The sequence below is a fragment of the Thalassophryne amazonica genome, chromosome 8, assembly GCF_902500255.1.
Source record: "Thalassophryne amazonica chromosome 8, fThaAma1.1, whole genome shotgun sequence".
Taxonomy (NCBI): Eukaryota; Metazoa; Chordata; class Actinopteri; order Batrachoidiformes; family Batrachoididae; genus Thalassophryne; species Thalassophryne amazonica.
The window spans coordinates 108,724,863-108,730,862 of NC_047110.1; the positions used below are offsets into that span (position 1 = coordinate 108,724,863).

The 6,000-nt window shown below is 39.7% G+C and overlaps 1 protein-coding gene across 2 annotated transcripts in view; it reads right to left on the minus strand.

Moving 5' to 3' along the window:
• Positions 1-4,694, minus strand: part of tcp11l1 (t-complex 11, testis-specific-like 1) — a 32,811-nt gene extending 28,117 nt beyond the window's left edge. The window contains exon 1 of one of the 2 annotated variants that reach the window (XM_034177220.1): positions 4,449-4,694. The gene's annotated coding sequence lies outside the window, so the exon portion shown is untranslated. The remainder of the gene's footprint in view (positions 1-4,448) is intronic. The other variant, XM_034177219.1, reaches the window with a different exon arrangement.
• Between the last annotated feature and the right edge of the window lie 1,306 nt (positions 4,695-6,000).

A 6,000-nucleotide genomic window follows, 5' to 3' on the forward strand; every position in this document is an offset into this window, starting at 1 on the left:
AAACAAAAAAAAAACACCACCACCAGTAATATGTGATGTTGTACAAATTCAGGAAGCAAGTTACAAACTGTACTGCAAAGACAAACAACTGGACACTGCATGTCATTCAACTTTACCACTCAGAAACATTTTAAACTGAAAGGTACATATGGAGTGTGTGTGTGTGTGTGTGTGTGTGGGGGGGTAATCCAAAGAATAAAGGGTGGAAACCACTGGTGTGAAGGGTGTAAGAACACCTTAAGCCCCTTTCACAATGGCGTACTCGTAGAACTGCGTATTGTGGCGTATCGTCTACGCCGAGTTGAGCAGCTCTATGTTGAGTTTTTGCTCCCTACGCAGCAGTATGTTGAGGGCTACGTGCGTAGGATGGAAGAAAATTAAACATGTTTAATTTTCTTTGGCGTAGAGTGCTGGACACAGACAATAGACAGTTTTAAGCAGGTCTGTGCAACACAGCGCTCCTGTACACATCCAAAAACTGAGTGCATGCATCCAGAGGAATCAGCTGGAGAACAGGATCACGCAGCCCACAGCGGCTCTGTGTGCTCAGAACAGCTGATGTAACTGATGGACGTGTGTGTGCTCAGAACAGGGAATCGAACCTCAACTCATACATCCAGAAACACAACAAACACAGCAGGTCTCCAGCAGGTCTCTCTCTCTCTCTCTCTCTCTAAACCTGAAAAAGTGATGTGACTTTAAAATAAAAGTATCATCGCTGCATGTCGGTGCACTCATCAGATGCACTGATCGAACAACCAGAGCTTTAAAAGTTTAGAATCACAGTGCTTCATTCACAGCAGCCTTTACCACAGCCAGACTCAGCAGCATCTGTACACAATGAAAATGATCCACCAAGACAAAAATAATAATAATTATGTTAAGTAACTCTGTTTCTGAGCCGCACCACACCGTGCAGTAGAGAACAGAGCGCACCTCCACAGAGGCAGAAAATATCATTTAACGAACACAGAAAAAGGCTGAATACACGCGCATTTCTGGCGTACTTAAATGAAAAACACCGCAATATGCAGCTCTACGAATACGCCAGTGTGAAAGGGGCTTTAGTGGAATCCCTGATGATGTCATAGGGAAACCCCCAAGAACAAAAAGAAATGTGGCTGCTGTTATTATAGCAATGAATATTAACTGGAGGACTGAAAACATGTCAGTTTTAGACAGGTTCATCATAATGTTAATGTTTTTGAGCCAGATGATTGTGGACCCCTCTGTTTTCCTTTTGTTGAAGCTTTTTCTTAAAATACGACTGATAAAATAGTAAGACCCTTTTGCTGGTCCCTTGTTTGCACTCGGGGTTGTCACAGCAAATCTGAGGTGGATCTGCTGCATGTTGATTTAGCACCAGGTTTGCACCTGATGTCCTTCCTGATGCAACTCTACATTACATGGAGAAATGTGGCAGGGGTGAGGTTTGAACTGGGAGCCTTCCGTACCGAAACCAAGTGCACTAACCACACAAATATGACTGATGATCCCCCTAATATTACTGCAATTAACAGTCATTCATGTTAATTTTAGAATAGAATTTAAAATTTAAAATTCTTCTTCTTACTTATAAGGTTTTGAATAATCAGGTCCCATCTTATCTTAGGGACCTCATAGTACCATATCACCCCAATAGAGCGCTTCGCTCTCAGACTGCAGGCTTACTTGTAGTTCCTAGGGTTTGTAAGAGTAGAATGGGAGGCAGAGCCTTCAGCTTTCAGGCTCCAATCCTGTGGAACCAGCTCCCAATTCAGATCAGGGAGACAGACACCCTCTCTACTTTTAAGATTAGGCTTAAAACTTTCCTTTTTGCTAAAGCTTATAATTAGGGCTGGATCAGGTGACCCTGAACCAACCCTTAGTTATGCTGCTATAGACTTAGACTGCTGGGGGGTTCCCATGATGCACTGAGTGTTTCTTTCTCTTTTTGCTCTGTATGCACCACTCTGCATTTAATCATTAGTGATTGATCTCTGCTCCCCTCCACAGCATGTCTTTTTCCTGGTTCTCTCCCTCAGCCCCAACCAGTCCCAGCAGAAGACTGCCCCTCCCTGAGCTTGGTTCTGCTGGAGGTTTCTTCCTGTTAAAAGGGAGTTTTTCCTTCCCACTGTCGCCAAGTGCTTGCTCACAGGTGGTCGTTTTGACTGTTGGGGTTTTTACGTAATTATTGTATGGCCTTGCCTTACAATATAAAGCACCTTGGGGCAACTGTTTGTTGTGATTTGGCGCTATATAAATAAAATTGATTGATTGATTGATTGATTCTGATGATACCACTAGGTGGTAGCAAAGAGTATTTTTTCTGTCTATTTTTATATATTCTTCTCATTGTATCTTCTTATTCTGTTACACATGCTCTTCAGAAATATGTCTTACCAGTATTTTATTGGGGATTTATTTTATTTACTTGTTAATATGGATATAATTCACACCTATGGAATAATTAAGTTGTTTTGCTTTTGACATTTGGACATTACAAATAACATAAGGATGGGTCACATACAATAATTGACACCAGGCCATCAGGATAGGATTTATACAGAGCTGACTAAATCCTGATTACACCTGATCATGCGGACTCAGTGACATCATAGCTGCATCCTGAGTAAGGTTAAGAGGCCCTAGTGGTAACGGCTTTTCTTCTGAAGATGGTCATTCTTTCTTTTTCTTTTCCTGCTCACAGGCGAATGATGTCACCGACAGGCGTGAAAAAACTCTCGCATGACCACGAGGGTTCAAGCTTGGCTGATGTAATCACACGTGATTCAAATCCATATGGTTTTTTAAAAAAATAATAAGGTTGGATACTTTTCTCACAGACCTCGCATATATATATATATGTGTGTGTGTCAGAAGGTTTAATATACAGAGGGAACTGGATTATGTAAAATGTACACACGCAGACAACAACTGCTCCTAGATACATTTAATATTTCATTGCCACCATGAATAACTTTTCACTCTGAACTACATACATGCAATATTAGGAGTATACATCATCCAGTGACAAGGAATAAAATATTGACAAATCTTAAAAAGAAGAGGATGATATAGCAAAACTTCAAGAAACGTACTTGAAAGACACAGAACATGAAAAGTTCAAATGTGATTGAGTAGGACAAGTATTTTTCTCTTCCTTTACATCCAGTAGCCGAGGAGACTGTATTCTTATCAACAAATTGCTTCCATTTACATTACAATCCTGTATTAAGGATAAATCAGGAAGGTATGTTATAATAAAGGGTTGTCTCTTCTGTGAAAATGTATCCATCTTAAATGTTTGTGCCCCACCAGGTCACCCTCCCGATCAAGACTTTTTCAGAGCTGTAAGAGTTGGACTGTCAGTCAGTTGCTGGAGGGGACCTCAATTGTATATTAGACCCCCACTTCAATAGATTACCTGGTGAAAATAATAATCCTTCTAAATGAACAAACTTCGAGTGGACAGATGGAAACAGCACAAAAGGGCTGGATGATTCCAAAAACAACTCGAAAAGGAATACATAAAGAAAGCTCAATGTAGTGGTTTAAAATGGAGAACTTGGTTTTGATAGAGAAGGAATTACAGTTAGAGCACAAGCTCATGGACTTCTAACAAATGGTTTAAAAAAATTGCAGGGATTTCACAAAATGATAAATGCCGAGTCTGTCATACAGCTGTTGAGAGTGCAAATCCTCTAATATCAGCATGCCACAACCTCATGGCAGACGGACATTACACATCCCAACACAACAACATCTGTAAATATCTCCACTGGAAAGTATGCAAGGAACTGGAGGTGGAAGTAAAGGAAAACATCTGGGAGCATGAGCCAGCACCAGACTCATGCAACAGAAAAGTAACCATCTATGACAAAGAGGTCCCAGCAGAAAGACATATGGAAGGAGATGCAATAAAACCACATATTGTCATCTGGAACAAGCAAGAGGAAACAGCCAAAATAATTAGTTCCCAATGACTACGACCTGAACAGGGCTGAAAGAGGAAAAATCACAAAATACAAAGACCTTAAAATGACCTACGAACAACATGGTCATTGACAGAGCTATATATATATATATATATATATATATATACATATATCATACCAGTTGTGGTGGGGCAACAGGGCTTAAAAAGAAGAACCTGAAGAAACACCTCGAGGTAGCCCCTGGTCACCCACGAGGTGCAGCAGTTATCAACAATTGAGGGAAAGGTCATCATCTCGAAGACAGCCCTCAGATACAAAGCCAGCAATGTTTAGGGTGTAACTACAGGCGCCGGGCCCGGGGCCCATTGCATTTTATTAAAAAGAAATCCAAGCGAAATTATGGTTTTTTTTAAGTGACGTCATCTTAACGGCAACTAGAGGAGCTGAAAGATGAATGCGATGATGATCGTGTGGCTAATGCAGTTTTTTTTTTTTTTTTAACGGCTGTCTGTATGAAGTTAGATCACTAACCTTGTCGTGGGCAGCTCTGAAGAAAAAGACGACGTTAATTGTGAAGCTCAACTTGTCCGAGATTAGCTTCGCCGTCAGAAGTAGCTATGACACAGCTATTTCTTCATGAAGCAGCCACAGTCATTTATTCTCAAAGCCACCGCCACCACAAAGAGAAAATTCTCCTTCATTCTGGAAAACTCTGTATGTTTCGAGTCGCAGTGTCGTCTACACGTTGCTATTGTTGTTTGTTCTTGTCTCGAAAAGCTTCGAAACTGACTTGACGTTCATGTGTCGAAACAGTGCCTGTGTTCTAAAGCGTCGCTACGCCAGGGCGTTCCCGCTATACGGCACCACACTCTGCTGATCTAAAATCAGTTTGCAAAATCGAAGCTCATGACATGTTTCAGCTTCAAACGAATTTGAGGTGATCCTGAGTCAGCGGTTCACTGTTCACTGCACAGGAAGGAGAATCAGATTGATTTTAGATCGATGACGTGCGTTTTATTTCAGCCAGTATTTTGGTGCAGTTTTCATCTTGTGTATGGCTTTATTATATTTATTTTTCTTTTTAAATATGAAAGGACAAAAAAGTAAAATTTTATTGAACAAATAATGTGTACATGATAATTAGTCTTTGAATTGTTAATGCGAAACACTTAAAATATCAACACATTTAACACCGCAATGTTTTAAATTAAATCATTGCATATTCTTCACAAATATTTTAATATCAGTCAGACTGTAAGTTTTGATACTCAAACCATACAAAATTAAATGTCTGTTGGGCGTGAAAACATTACTCCAAAAGGATGAAATGTAGCCTTTAGAGGTCTGCTTCCTCTAGATGTCGCCAACGTACAGTTTACAAGGATTAATCATTTTTCTGAAGCAATTGTTTCAAAGTTTCGAACTATGTTTGAAGAGCCTCTTTTTTGCTTCACTGTTTATTTGCGGTTGGCGAACTAGCTTAAATGTACATTATCGCCACCTACTGATGTGGAGTGTGGAAGCTCAGCAAGCAATAGGTACACAAAGCAAAAACAGAAATTAAAGTGTTAAAATTATTTGTGCAAATGAGTGAACACCAACATTTCCCACTGACATTTTTAATATGTTTTGCTTTACTTTTTGCCCTGGACAAAGTTATCGACACTCCTGATTTTAAAGTACACAATTTAGAATAACCTTAAATAAATACAAATGAACCAATTTTGTACAACCAGAAAAGTTAGTAAAATGTCCAGAGTTATTGAACAATGAAAGCAATAAAAATAATGCTATCATATGGTTTAAAAAATACATATAATGGCACCTTTTTCATTCATTTAAATTATTCCTTACACAATAAATAAGTCATCTTCGACTTCGACTGTTAGTGTGTGTGACCTGAATTAACTCGCTCCTTTATGCCAAGCCCCTGGTATTACTAGGGGAGCTATGACCACTACCTTTACACCAACACAAATTCCCCATTTTCTTTTCCACTGAGGTACTTGCACAACTGTTTCAAAATCAGGCATGAAAATTCCCCACAGATGACAGTTTGCACAAGACTGGTGTCCTGGCAGAG